A 16757-nucleotide genomic window follows, 5' to 3' on the forward strand; every position below is an offset into this window, starting at 1 on the left:
ATTTTCAAACAAGCTTTCTCAAAATATCAATTATGTCATAAACATGATTTTTAATAAAATTCTAATAATCTCTATCTGTCAGAAAACTACAGGTCCTCATTCAAATTCAAAGCTAAATTCACAATCAAGAAAACACGGTGAATACAATCTTTCTAGCAAAAAATGTAAAGAGATTTGAAAAGCCTTACCTTCAAACACCAAATTGATTTGTTAAGAAGAAGAAGAAAATCTAATTGTAGACTTCACTCCTTGAGCTTTGAAAAAAAATCTTTTACTTCAAAATCTGAATGCATGAGCTGTATTTTGTCTTCTAAAATCTTTATTCTAAATTATCTTATCCTTCTCCAAAAATCTTCTCTCTCAAAATGACCAGAATGACCCCTTAATAAAGAAAAATAAATAAAACTAAAGTTTCTAAAATGAGTAAACTTACAAAAGAAGGTAACTCGACTAAAATAAAATAATAGTTTTTCTTTGTTTTCTTATATTTTTAAAAATAATATTTTTCACTTTACTTTTTTTTTAAAGAAAAGAAATACAAAATTTTTTATTTATTTTTCCTTTATTTAAAATATTATTTATTTAATTACTTTCTTTTCACAAAATAGATTTACCTTTTTATAATAAAATAAATAAATGTTGTTTCTTTTAAATTAAATAACTTATTCTCCACTCAAGAATCTTATTTTAATTTTATTAATTAATGTGCAATTAAATTGCATATAATTAGTTTAATCATTAATAATAATTAAAGCCCACTAATTATGTGCAACTCTAATTTTATTATCATTGATTAAATATTCATGATAAATCAATATTTAATCTTTAATATTTTTATTTATCCCTTTTCCAACTTTCACATTTAGACTTTTTAAATCGAGTCTTTTATATAAAAAATATCTATGTTTAGTTAATTTAGTTTCCCAAATAATTAAATATCCTGATATTACAATTATTCCTTTTATTTAAATAATATTTAATAATTCTAATATTATGTGATTGATCTAAAAATAACAGTTTAACCTTTTACCAAATAAATATCAGTTTAACCTTTTACCAAATCCACATAAGCAAAATCATTCAAACCCCAAACTCAAACACCACTCGCAAAGATTAATTCGCAGCTTTAAAAAGGGGTAGAGAGTCAGATACAATATGTCTTACTGGACAAGTGTTTAGAATATGGATGGGATTGGACCTTAGCATTATCTTCTCATTCTTACCATTGAGTTATTGTGATAGGGCACGCTCATCCTGACAATTCAAGGAAGTTGATGCCCGATACCTACAACCTGCAACTTGTATAAAAAACAAACATGTACATATGCACATATATAACTAAACTAGATAGGCAATGGCAGGGAGTGGTACATCATGTAGATCCCAACTAGTAGGTGACTATGACTCCCTCCCTTAACCACATCAAACACGTCATATAGAAAAGTAAAATAGACACACACACCATACACATGCAAGTATAGGGTAAGTACCATAATGAATCATGAGTCAACTCATAAAATGCTCAGATATAACAATGCATTACTATGAATATAAAATAATCATCATTAAAGATATATCATCCGGCATTGTTATGAAAGCAATCACATTTACTAACTAAGAATCATTAAAGCAACATTAACACATAAGTAATCATAATCATTAGACAACACGTGAAATATAATCAACGACATAATCATAAATGATATTTTGAAGTCATGAAATAACATCATACCATATATCTTTGAAGCTAACATGTGTATGAAATAGGCCTAAAAGAGCTCAATGTATATAATATAAAGCAAACTATGGGTAGACATTACATCCACCCCCCTATAATTAGGCTAACTTTTGGAAGCCTACTACTATGTCTAGGGTGACAAAAGGTCAAAACATACTATCCTAAAACTATTACAAACAAGTTAACTATGCATACACTTTCATTCATTAAGAGCAATATGATTCTGGTTTAAGAATAAAGTGAAAAATATATTGATCCAACATTCATCTATTTAACAATTACAAAAAAAATATAGCCCAAGAAACCATCTCTCCTACTGCATCCAAAATCAAGAATGCCATCTTAGAATCTAATAGAAAACATAAGGATACAATGCATAGACATAAAAGTAAGATTCTAGAAAATATTGTTAGATTGTGGTGATTGATTAGGGAAGTACTATACATACTTCATAATTCTTTGGGGTTCAGAGCATCGGCCCGAAAAAAAAAAAAAAATTAGGCCCTATTATCACAAAAGTTTGCACCCTTGCCTAAAGTTTTAACCTAAAGGAAACCTTGCGAAACATGGAAACAATCTCCAAGTTGTGGGACTTGAACAATGAGATTAAGTCTTCGGAGGAGGTTGACTTCCTTACTATCAGGGTGAACCTAACTATTTATTGACAGGAAAAGGGAGAAGCAATGCATAAAAGAAAACTACCTATTCTAATCTAAAAGGGGGTGATACACAAAATAGTATTGTTTAGTCTTATCCCTACCCAAATGAGCATAGTTCATCAATACAATCCTCAGATACACAGATTCTATCTTAACTTTGACTCAATGATCATACACGGATCAGGAATCAACGAAATGATATAAGGAAGAAACTTCACTCTATACCATTCAAGGATAAATAGACATAGCATATAACCAAAGAATGAAAGCAGTACGTCAATATAAGGCAAGAAGATGTTGCATGATATATTAATGGAAGAAAGAGATACAATAGAGAATTATATTAACTTAATGGCAAAAGGAATTATAGTAGCTAAGTATAACATACAATTGCTATAAAATCAGAGAAAAGATCAACCCTTAGAAAGGGTACAAAACTTGCTTTTATATCTCAAGCATAACTTAGAAAACTTCCATTGGAAGCCAAAGAATCAAAAACTACCATCAAGTTGCAGAAAGACATCAATGTTGATCTAGAGGGATTTGATCAGGTGCATGCCCATATGCAAAAATCTGATCCTGATGCGCATATTTAATCTTTGAAGGGATAGAAATGGCGGCCATAATAGAAAGGTTGGGTAGATGGATAAACCAAAGCAACAGGAAGATGGAAGATACATTTACTAGGTATGAGGAATGAAAAAGAGTAGTTACAGACAATCAAAAGATCAATATAGTCATTAAAGAGTCATTGGCTTATGTTCTCAATGCTTGCCAAATCAAACAAATCAGCAAGTTAGTTGATTTTGATTGCCCAACCCTGCCACGTGGCCCAATGCCATTTAAGTATTTTTCCACCTCACTCAGCATTCTAACTTTATGTTGACCAATGCCTTTGCCTTTTTTTTGGCTTCACAACTCACTTCTTTCATTAGTTGTTTGACCCTGTGAAATTGTGACACCCTCAATATTTATGTCAATTTCCATTTTGCAACCCTTCATCACTTGATTCCCTTAACTGTTGTGACCCTGTGAGCAATGTGCAATTAGCTCTTTGCACCATCGCTACCATTTAGACCTAATAGTCTTCTAACCACATGATAGTGCAGAGACAATTATGTATGCCCTTGGTCGCAACCTCATAGTTTATCTTCTGGCTAACATGAAATTCCTACAACCCTACAATGGCTAAGAACTTGATTGCCTAGTTACCCCTTTTACATGTTCACAACTTGAATCCTGATTGTAGCTTTTAACCCTAAAAACATGTGCAAACCTACCTCTTAACTACTTGATGCTCCATCACAACTTAAGTTTAACCTTTTTGTTTAACCTTGCGATGGTGTGTCCCAAGTGCATCATTGTTTCATCATCTCAACCCTGGGTTAGGACTAACCTCCTGCAACCAAATAAAAGAAGCATTGCCACTCTAACCATGGTTTAGCGTTAACCCTCTATGATGATGTGAAGCTAAAATTGACCATGGTCTACTAACTACCCTTCGCACAGTCATGAATTAACCTTCGAAGCTTAATGGACGGAAAGCATCAATCCAATCTCATCTGCTTCATTTGATGGACAACTCCTTCAAAACTAATCCTTGTGAAACTGCAACCAAAGGGACTCAAAAAGGATTGGTCCCATATAGACACGTGTCCACTTGTTGCCTATTCGCCACTTAAACTTTGAGTTAAGCATTTAACCCTACAAAAACATGACCTGAGCACTTTGTTGCTTTGCAGCTCTAACCATGATTTTTCCTTAACCCTCTATGACTATGTGATCCATTACCTTCATTGTGTCACTATTCTTACCATGAATTAGCCTTGACTCCCTATGACCTTGCACCTAACTATTGAGATAACCACATCATGCTTTCATGGTTAAGCCTGAACTACTCGCGACCAAGCGATAAAGGGTAGTCGCATGGTCATGACTTGAAATACTCATAAGGAAATAAAATGCAAACATAAAGAGATTAAGACCTATGGATATAAAAGAAAGGAATAAGGATTTTATGTATCTCTACTAAGCATGCATGGTAAAATATTTTTGCATGGTAAAAATGGAACGTTGGCCATGACTGCCACCCTAGTAACTAGATTTGGAAGGAGGGGAAAAAATGGCTAACATTTTTGGTGACTCAAAGGGGATAATTTTCTGCTAAGCATGAGATCAATGAACTATGGAGTAACAAAAAATGAAACCTTGCTACAAATGACCAAAAAATTGTAACATCTGCAAAACTTTACCTTCTCTGCAACTAAAAAACTTCAAAACTATGCTATTTCATGAGGAAACAACTTGTGTTCATGCACTTCTTGGAAAACTTGAAAACATCTAACCTACTATATATAAAAAAAACCCTCAATCTCCTCTAGAAGCAAATTTTCAGGTAAATCCTATTAACTGGAATGGATAGAATATCACCATTAGGCCTAGATAATTGAAAAGCATTGGCCTCTTTGTAGCCGGTGACAATGTATGGGCCACTCCACATAGCATCAAATTTGGAGTGCCTGCCTAGCTTGGCTCTGTCTACATCCCACTTGAGAACAAGGTCTCCCTCTTTGAAAACCCTAGCTTTAGCTTTTTTTGTCAAAACTTCTTTTGACCTACTATTGATGTCCCTCAAGTGTCTGCTTATCCTGTGGCCTTTTTTCTTCTAATTCCATTAATTATGCCATTTTGACAATCATGGTATCATCTTCAATTATTTCTAATTGATGAGCTAACTCTAGGGAGGGAACTCAAGTGAAATAGGAATCCTTGCTTCCCTTCCATTCACTAACATAAAGGGTGAGTTCCCAATGGCCCTCTTGGGTGTAATTCTATCAACCCAAAGGGTTGTTCTTAGCTTTGAATGCCAACACCTCTCATTTTCCTCAATTTTCCTATTAATGATTTTTATTAGGTTATTGTTAGAAGACTTTGTCAAACCATTTCCCTAAGGACAGTAATTTGATGAAGTGCTCAGATAGATACCATGATCAACTACCCAAGAGAAAATATGAGTCCCAACAAAGGGCTTAGCATTGTCTGATATTATTGTTGAAGGGATACCAAACCTAGTAACAATTCCATCCAGGAACTCCACTACTGAGGCCTTTGTGGCATCCTTCAAGGCTACTACTTTTGTCCATCATGTAAAATAATCTATTGCAGCTAAGATCCACTTGTGACCAGAGCTAGAAAGTGGATTAATTGGACCAATAAATTCTAATCCCCATTAGACAAATGGTTATCAACCTAAATAGGATAAAGGGGAAGAGCTTCTAATCTTTGTTTGCCTGAAAAGAAAGCACACTTCTCACATTTCTTTACATATTTATAATAGTCATGGAATAGATTTTGCCAATAATAACCAACTCTCATGACCTTCATGGTTGTTGTTCAAGCTGAGAAGTGGCCACCATTAAGGCCATCATGAAACTCTTTGATCATCCTATTTATCTGATCAAGGTTGATACATCTTAATAAAGCCCCATTTAGATCCTTTGTAAAAAGAATACCATCTACTAGGGCAAAAGGAATAGATTATAATCTGAATTGTCTTCTTTTGGCCCTATTCAACCCTTGTAGATATCCTTCTCCTAATAAGAAGGTTGTCATGTCATGCATCCAATTGTTCAGATTTTCATCCCCTGTTGGTTGCTCATCTATCAATGCCAATGCAACATCCTCAGTCATCTCCTAAGATGAAATCATTTGCTTACACAATCCTTTTCCTCTCACAAGCTTTGTGATCTTGAAATCAATATCATATTCCATGACCTTCGTGATCCATCCAACTCTCTTTTCATTGATATCCTTGTTTAGGAGGAAGTCCTTCACACTTGCATGTGGGACCACGAGTTGGACTTTGTTGTGAGACAAAAGATGCCTGAAATTCTTTAAAGCTCTTATGAACAAGAGCTTTCTTTTCAACATAACTATACGTATCCTCATAATCCTTTAAGCCTTCACTGAAAAAGGCTATAGGTTGTTCTTCATTTGTATCATTTTGTTGTGTCAAGATAGTTGATGTGCTTGATTCACCCCCAAGAGTATAGAGAATGAAATCCTTATCAAAGTTGGGGTTGATAAGGGTGGGGATTGATGCTATTGTTACCTTGATCTCTTCAAAACTGGCTCTCCCCTCCTTTGTCCAAGTGAACACCATATTTTTCTTTAGCATGGTTGTAAGGGGCTTGACCATGGTAGAAAGATTAGGAATGAACCTTCTCACAAATTTGATTCTACCAAGGAAGCTCTATAATCCTTTCTTATTACCAAGAAGTGAAAGAACAAGAATTGCCTTCATTCTCTCTGGATCAATGGTTAAACCATCTTTGGACAAAATGTGTCTCGATAATTTTCCTTGATTAGTGGAAAATATGCACTTGCTTGGATTTAGTGATACACCATATTCCTTACACTTGATGAAAACCTACCTCAGATAGCCAAAATGGTCTACCAAATTCTTTGAATAGACTGTTATGTCATCAAGGTAGACCAACACAAATCTTTCAAGCATACTCTTAAAATTCATCTTGATTTATTTTTGGAAGGTAGAACCTACATTAGTTAATCCAAAGGGAATTTTTCTATAGGCATAGGTGCCCCATTTAGTTATAATAAAAAAATTTATACCTATCAAACTTTTGGACTAATACTTGATTGTAACCTGAAAAGCCATCCAAGAAAGAAAATCTTTCATAGCTAGTGACCTTGGTTAAGATATGTTCCATGGAAGGAAGAGGATGGTGATATTTGAGAAAGGCCCTATTCAAATACCCAAAATCCACACATAGCCTAATTTCTCCACTTTTCTTCTAACAGGTACAAAGTTAGTCACCCATGAGGAGTTCTTAATAGGAAAAATAATGTTGGACTTTATAAGCTTGGATAACTCCTTTCTCATTAATGGCTCAATTTTTGGGCTAACTGGCCTTTGTTTTTGTCTAATAGGCTTGGTCTTATCATTTAAATCTATGGTATGTTGAAACAAACTTGGGTCAAAACCCTTTAAATCATTACATGTCCGTGCAAATACATCATTGAACTCTTGACATACATGAACAAAATTTTCTTGTTTAGCTTCAGAGCATACCTTTCCCAAATTGAGGACCTTTCCATCAGCAATGGTGATTGGTATGTGATCATCCTTGTTGGAAACTAAGTTTAGACCTCTATTCCTTACTTGACCATCAGGATTAAAGACACTCTCTAAGGTGATTAAACCCTTGGGAAACTTGTTGGAATTGAAGTTGATGATTTGATAACCATAGTGGCTTTGTAATATAGACTGATTCCTCTTAGAGAATTCTACCTCACTTTCCAAAAAATTGACAATCTGTGCATCAGAGTCAAACACCTACCACTTGGTGTGGTTGTTTGGGACTATAGGTCTTACAACCACTCTGATTTGTTGCTCCTTTTTATTCTCAACATGCTCTGGTACATCATAATGAGCACCTATTGATGCTAGCCTATCAACATGTTTATTTTCTCTTTGAGGAATGCTCTCGAAATTGAATGCTTCAAAGCCCTCAAGCATATCCCAAACCCTGTGTTTGTAGGCTTTGAGCAAATTATTCTTTGTAATGTTTTGACTCCTTACTTGGTTAAACACCAACCCACTATCTCCAAAGACTCTCAAAGATTTGATTCCTCTCCTCTATGCAAGCTAGAGGCCTTGAATTAGTGATTCATACTCTACTATGTTATTTGTGCAACTGAACTGAAGTTTGTAAGAGAAGTAAAACTTCTCTAAACTAGGGGAGACAAGCATCACACCAGCACTTGAGTCATTCTTATTTCTTGAGTCATCAAAAAAAATGTTCCATAACCCATTAATATCCTCTTCCTTCTTTATGAGATTAGGAATAAGAGCATCCTTTTCCAATATGCAATATGTGCCAAGGCCTGTCTCTAAATTTTCTTGTACTACATCAAATTGATAAGCAGTTTCCCACTCATCTAAGAGATAATCAAGCACCTCTATCAAGGAAGTCATAGATTCATGTGCTATACCTTTACCATCTATCTCATGAATTGTACAGTTCATGTTTATGGGACTAGGAGTATAGGTCTCTATGTGCTTAAGGGCCAAAGGTTCTACTCTTATAGAAGCCCTTGTCCCATATCTTGTTCTAATGATCATATAGGACCAATCTATTGCAATATGAACTCCTATTTATGCAAAGAAGTCTCTAGAAAGACACATAAAAAAATATGGTTTGACCTCGGCTACTGATATGTCTTGAGTGACAGTACAACTAGGGCATGCATGCAGTGTCATTTCTACATTTTTTAAGGCTCCTACTGTCTTGATAGAGCTACCAACTAGTTCGAGCACATTCCTAACCATTGGCACATATTCAATACCAAGGAGGTTAGCTATACACCTAGGCATTACAAAGTTTCTAACCCTTGAATCGATCATACAATTATGGACTAGCTTGTCTCCTATGATCAAAGAGACATAAAAAGAAGGAGACTTGTTTTTCTTACTTGTATCTCCTTCTTTTAATGGTTGCACTAAGCTAGTAGCATTCTCCTCTCTGGTTGACTTCCTCATCATCTTTATACTCTCCAACCCCTCTTGCAGTAACTCCAATTGTGATGGCATAGTGGGAACAATATCCCACATAGGGACACTAACATTGGTCCTCTTCATTTGATCCACAATGTTAAGAGGAGTGCCAATTATTATGACTGGAGCTTTAGGAACTACAGGGGTTGATGATTGAACATGAGTGGTCTAAGAGTCAAGAGGCTTCCCTTTATTTGTGTCTTTCTTCTATTGGGTAGCCACATTTGGGTGTGCACTCATCAATGGTCCATGAGAAATACTACCAAAAGTTGAAGCTTGACTTGGTGGACGAGGCATAGCATCCTCAGTAGTTGTTCTTTTACTTTTGGTATTATGGGCCATAGCATCATAATTATCATGATTGGCATGGCAATGCTCTTCTAGGTGATGGTTCATGAAAGAACAATCACCCTGGTGCTGCAAATGGGTAGTATCAGTAGATTGATTGTCATTATATTGATGTCCTACTATTTGATCTTGTGTAGTTAGTGCTAAATATGATTCTACCTTCTGGCACATGCAATGCCCATAGGAATAATTGTAGGAGGGACATAAATCCTATTCTTGAGCAAGATTATTTTGAGGAACTAATATCCTTACTAGATTTGGGTTTGTGTTTGCTACAGAGGTATTTCCAATAGGCCTATTTAGGTTTTGTGGAGCATAACCATGCCCTTGATTTGGAGGCCTATATGTAGGATTTCGGTAATGAAGTTGGGGAAGCCTAGTATTTTGAGCTTTTTGTATTTCCAAGGTCATCACCTTGTTGCTTATCTTCTGGACCACTGAGAAATTATCCTCTAATTTCTTCTCTTGATCTTGAAAATTCTTGCCTATTTTGGAACCCTGATCCTACAACTTCATATTACTCAACATTAGGGCCTACATCATGTCCTTCAACCCTCCAAACTCACTGGAAGATGTGGAGGCTATTGGGGCTATAACAAGAGGTTGGCTTGTAGATGTGGTAGGGATGGGGGGTACTATAGGCTGATGATTGGGCATATCTGGGAAGAAAGGAATTGGAGGTCTTGGGGCTAATTTTTCTCCTTGTATCATGATATTCTCTACCTTTATGGCAGTTTCATATGTAGTTGGCAAGGTGTCTCCTCCCATGGATTGTAAAGTGGTAGCAATATCACTATTAAAGGCTCTAAAGTAATACATGAAAGCATTACCAAGAGAATGTTTAACTACAACAGGTATTCTATCCCATGTTTTTTGAAATTTATAATTAAAATCAGTCATGTATATGGGGTGCTATTTTTTATGGTAGTTAGCTGCTCTAAGAGTGATAAGTGATCACTCTTGTCTTCGAAATGTTTACACAATCTTTCTCCTAACTCATCCCAATTATTAATAGAGTTATGAGGCAAACCTCTATACCACTATAAGGCTTTCCCCTTTAAAGATGAAGCTAGAAGCCTAACAAAAACATCATCTTCTCAATACCATGTATATTACAAATGGTTGAAACTTATTGAATATGTTCTAAGGGAGAAATGGAAGTTTCACTAGTGAATTCAAGTAGGCTTTTGAGAGCAGCTACTGGGATATCATGTCTCTGGGATAGAAGGAGAGGACTACCACCATTGAAAGTAGCAAAAGCATGGGCTCTAGGCAATCAATATGGAATAATGATATGTTTAAATGGGCAAATGGTATCCTAGGTTGTGACCTATCAACAGGAGGAGTAGAGAGAGATCTTGCAACCGTATGTATTACTTCTACACTCCTAATTAGTGATAGACTTAGAAGTACTTCAATATGAAGGTCCCACTGGGCATGCCAAAAACTATTCTCACAAAAGTTTGCACCCTTGCCTAAAAATTTGACCTAAAGGCAACCTTGTGAAACATCGAAACAATCTCCAAGTTAAGGGACTTGAACAATAAGATTGAGTGTCTGAAGGAGGCCGACTTCCTTACTATCAGGGTGCACCTAACTATTTTTTGAGAGGAAAAGGGAGAAGGAATGTATGAAAGAAAACAACCCATTCTAATCTAAGAGGGGGTGATACACCAAATAATATTGTTCATTCATATCCCTGCCCAAAGGAGCACAGTTCATCAATACAATCCTCAGATACATAGATTCTATCTTAATTTTGACTCAATGATTGTACACAGATCAGGACTCAATGAAATGATATAAGGAAGGAACTTCACTCTATCCCATTCAAGGACAAATAGACATAGCATATAACCAAAAAAGAGAGTAGTACATCAATATAAGGCAAGAAGATTTTGAATGATATATTAATGGAAGAAAGAGATACAATAGAGAATTATATTAACTCAAAGGCAAAGGGAATTATTGTAGCAAAGTATAACATACGACTACTATAGAATCAGAGAAAAGATCAACCCTTAGAAAGGGTAAAAAACTTGGTTTTATAGCTCAAGCATAACTAAAAAAACTTCCACTAGAAGCCAAAGAATCAACAACTACCATCAAGTTTCAGAAAGACATCAATGTTGATCTAGAGGGATTTGATCAGGTTTATACCCATATGCAAAAATTTGATCCCAATGCGCATATTCAATCTTTGAAGGGACAAAAATGACAATCATCATAGAAATGTTGGGTAGATGGATAACCCAAAGCACCAAGAAGATGGAAGATACAATTACTAGGCATGAGGAATGCAAAAGAGTAGTTGCAGATAATCAAAAGATCGATCTAATCATTAAAGAGTCACTAGCTTGTGTTCTTGATGCTTGCCAAATCAAACAAATTACCGAGTCAACTAATTTTGACTGCCCAACCCTACCACGTGGCCCAATTCCATTTAAGTATTATGCCACGTCACTTAGGACTCTAACTTTATGTTGACTTGTGTCTTTTCCTTATTTCATAGCTTCACAACTCACTTCTTTCATTAGTTGTTTGACCCTGTGAAATCACACCACCCTCAAGATTTATGTCAATCACCATTTCGTAGCCCTTCATCACTTAATTCCCTTAATAGTTAAGACCCTATGAGTAATGTTCAATTAGCTCTTCATGTCATCACTATGGTTTAGACGTAACAGTCTTCTAACCATGTGATGGCATGAAGAAGGTTATGTCTACCCTTGGTTACAACCTTGCAATCTATCTTCTGGCTAACATGAAATTCCTGCAACCCCAAAATGGCTAAGAACTTGGCTGCCTGGTTAACCCTTTCACATGTTCACAACTTGAATCCTGACTACAACATTTAACCCCGTGAACATGAATAAACCTACCTCTTAACTGTTTGATGCTCCATCACAATATTGCAACTTAAGTTTAACCTTTTTGTTTAACCTTGCAATGGTATGCCCCAAGTGTATCATTGTTTCACCATCTCAACCCTAGGTTAGGACTAACCTCCTGCGACCAAACGAAAGAAGCATTTTGCACCATTGCCACTTTGACCATGTTTTAGTAGTAACCCTCTACGATGATGTGAAGGTGAAATTGATCGTGACCTATTGACTACCCTTCGATTGTCACAACTTAACCTTCAAAGATCTATCAATGGAAAGTATCGATCTAATCTCATCTACTTAATTCAATGGACAACTCCATTGAAACTAACCATTGCAATGCTACAACTAAAGGTAATAAAAAAAGATCAAGCCCACATAGATGCATGTCCACTTGTCACTTGTTCGCCACTTAAACTTTGAGTTTCGCATTTAACCCTGGGCATATGGGACCTAAGCACTTCGTTGCTTCATGACTCTAACCATGATTTGTCCTTAACCGTCCATGACTGTGTGATCCATACCCTTCGTTATGTTGCCATTCTAACCATGAATTATCCTTCACTCCCAATGACCTTGGGCCTAACTATTGAGATAACCATGTCACACTTCCATGGTCCATTTCATGGTTAAGCCCTAACTGCTCACGGCCAATCGATAAAGGGTAGTCACATGGTTGTGACTTGAAATACTCATAAGGAAATAACATGCAAACATGAAGAGTTTAATACAAGAAAGGACTAAGGTTTTAACATATCCCTACTAAGCATGCATGGTAAAAGATGTTTGCATGGTCAAACTTGAACATTGGTCATGGCTGCCACCTTGGTAACTAAATTTGGAAGGAGGGACAAAATTGGTTAACAAACCCTATTTTATGGATAATTTTGGGCTGACATATTATAATTAACTATATCCCTAAAGTGGCAAAAATACTTTTATAAAAGGGCTGAGGGTTAGGGATTTTTTCATAAGGTGTGATGCAAAAATTGCTTCTTGTGGCAGTATTGAGTTGTAAGGGATTACAAATTATAATTAAGTTGTAATCATTGGATCGTTATAATATTGGACTTGCTATTTGGTGGATGTAGCCCAGGGTTTGGGTGAACCATGTTAAATCTTGGTGTCTTGTGTTCTCTTCTATGTGATTTATTATTTTCTAATATTTGTTATATTTGCATGTGATTGTTATTTCTATCTATATTTAATCCTAAGTGGTATCAATGTGAGGTTTTTATTTTTTAGTTATCCTCTACAAGAAAGTCTCATAGTTGAGTGGGAGCAATGGCAGATAAGGGTAAGTTGAACATTGACAAGTTTAATAGGTAGAACTTTCAGTTATGGAAAATAAAAATGGAGGACTATCTCTATTCAAAGGATTTATGGAAGTCATTGGAAGGAAAAACAAAGAATCAAAGAACTATGACAAATGAGCACTGGGTTCTTTTAGACAGAAAGGCACTTGGAAGTATTCGATTATGCCTAGCACCATTGGTGACATTTAACATTACAAAAGTGAAGATGACAGAAGAGCTGATGGAAACCCTAGAAAAATTGTATGAAAAGCCCTTCGCTTCAAATAAGTTATTTCTCATGATGCATTTATTTGATATGAAGATGGCAGAATGTGGATCTGTTGCAGATCATTTAAATGAGTTTAATATTGTTACTAGTCAATTATCTTCTATGAGTATCAATTTTGATGAAGAAATTAGGGTTCTCTTGATTTTGTGTTCTTTGACTGAAAGTTAGAATGGCTTGGTAATGGTTGTGAGTAATTCCATTTCAGGATCTAATACCCTAAAATATGATGATGTGATTGGTGTTATTTTAAGTGAGGAAACTCCTAGGAAAACCTCAGGTGGATCTACATCTTGAAGTGCTTTGAATGCACAAAGAAAAGGTAGACCAACTGAGAGAGGAAATAATTCCAAAAATCATGGGAAATCAAGAGGAAAGTCAAAGGGGAAGAGGTCTCAATCTAGAGGACTGAGAGATTGTTAGTACCATGGGAAACCAGGGAATAAGAAGAAAGATTGTTGGACTTGAAAGAACAATAGAGATAAACTAGAAGGGAACAAGGAGGAAAATGTGGTAAGTAACAAATTCAAAGAGGATGCTTTACTTCTATCTTTAGAAAGCGTTGATGATTCATGAGTTTTAGATTCTAGTGCTTCATTTCATGCTACACCTCATAGAGATTATTTTATTGATTATGTCCAAGGGGATTTTGGGCTTGTCTATGTGGGGGATAATGAACCATGTCAAATTGTTGGAAAGGGAAAAATTAAGTTGCAAAATGAGAATCATTGGCTACTACATGAGGTAAAACACATTCCAAGGCTAAGCATGAATTTAATCTCGATAGGAAAACTCGGTGTTGAGGGTTGTGTAGTTACTTTTAATGATAAAAAATAGAAGGTTTCAAAAGGTTCCCTTGTAGTAGAAAAATGTGACAAAGTAGGAACCTTATATCTTTGTATAGGTCATATTGTTCCTTCTACTTTGATTATTTCAGAGAAAAATGAATGTTCAAGAATAGTTGTTGCAGTTAAGTAAGGAGAGCAACAAATAGTTGTTGTAGATTCTAATACAACGTTGTGGCACCACACACTTGGGCACATGAGTGAGAAAGGTATGAAATTACTTCATTCAAAGAAAGTTTTACTAGGTCTGAAATGTGTCAATATGGATTTTTGTGAAAGTTGTGTATGGAAAACAAAAGAGAGTGAGTTTTGTGAAGATTGGGAAGGAAAAGAAAAATGAGAAATTAGAGCTTGTGCATACAGATGTACGCAGACCAACTTAAGTATCTTCCCTTGTTGGCTCTCATTACTATGTTGCATTCATTGATGATGCAACTAGAAAAGTATGGGTTTATTTCCTTGGATAGAAATCTGATGTATTTCAAACTTTTAAGAAATGAAAATACTTGGTTGAAAATGAGACTAGTAAGAAATTAAAATCTCTTAGATCTAGTAATAGTGGTGAGTATTGGAGCCATGAATTTGAAGACTATTGCTCCACTAATGGTATTCATAGACAGAAAATTGTTCCAAGGACTCCACAGGAAAATGGAGTGGTTGAATGCATGAAGATGACAATAATGGAGCATGCAAGGAGCATGAGGTTACATGTTAGGTTGCCCTTAAACATGTGGGTAGAGACTATCAATACTATTGTATATTTTATTAATACAGGTCCCTCTACTCCTTTAGGTTGTGGTATTCCAGAGGAAGCATGGACTAGTAAGAAGGTGAGTTATTCTTTTCTTAGAACCATTGGTTTTGAAGCATTTGCACATGTTGGTTATTAAAATAGAACCAAGTTGGAAGCTAAGTCAAAGAAATGTGTATATTTTTTGGATATGACATTGACAAATTTGGTTATAGGCTCTGGGATTTTCAAAATCGTAAAATTGTAAGAAGTAGGGATGTCATATTCAATGAGGAAGTGTTGTACAAAGATCTATTGTAGCAACAAGAGAAGAAAGAAGATGACTATACATTGCTAGATGATACTCCAAAAGATGACGTTCTAGTGATTCCTCATGATGTGTAACAACAACAACAACAAATAACACACACCCCAATGAATGTTAGACAGTCGACAAGGATAAGTAGACCTCCGAAAAGATTTTCTCCCTCTTTGTACTCTATTTTACTAACAGATGCGGGTGAACCTGAATGTTATGATGAATTTGTGTAGTTAGATACTAAGATGCAATGGGAGTCCACAATGAAATATGAAATGGACTCTTTGCTAAAAAATAAGACATGGGCTTTATGCAAGTTGCCTGCAAGTAAAAGGGCTTTATAGAATAAATGGGTTTAAGGTTGAAAGAAGAGGATGGAGGTAAGAAAATATTTAAAGCCAGGTTAGTTGTAGAAGGATTTGAATAGAAAAAAAAGGCATTGATTTTGATGAGATATTCTCTCCTATTGTTAAAATGACTTCTATCCACGTTATTTTAAGTATTGTTGCTACAGAAGATTTACATTTGGAGCAGCTTGATGTTAAAACAACTTTTCTTCATGGTGATTTGGATGAAGAGATATATATGGCACAACCATAGGGATTTGAGATTAAAGGTAAGGAGAACTTAGTGTGCAAATTTATGAAAAGTCTATATGGCTTGAAGCCAGCACCTCAGTAATGGTATCTAAAATTTGATAGTTTTATGCATGAGCATGGATACAATAGGTGTCATTCAAATCATTGTATTTATTTTACGAGGTTGGACGATGATAGCTATATTATTTATGTTTATATGTTGATGATATGCTTGTAGTTGGGTCTGACATGGATCATATTAAGGGGTTGAAATGCCAGTTAGCACATTCTTTTTCTATGAAGGATTTGGGGGCAACAATACAAATCCTTGGTATGAAAATTTGCAAAGATAGGAAGAATAGGAAATTTACATTATCTCAAGCCAATTATATTGCAAAGGTGTTGCAACATTTCTCTATGGAGAATGTTAAAGCTATCAACACACCTTTACCTAGTCAGTTGAAGCTAACTAAGGAGATGTGTCCAAAGACATACGA

The sequence above is a fragment of the Cupressus sempervirens genome, chromosome 9, assembly GCF_028749045.1.
Source record: "Cupressus sempervirens isolate cs-2001-9-10 chromosome 9, ASM2874904v1, whole genome shotgun sequence".
NCBI lineage: Eukaryota > Viridiplantae > Streptophyta > Pinopsida > Cupressales > Cupressaceae > Cupressus > Cupressus sempervirens.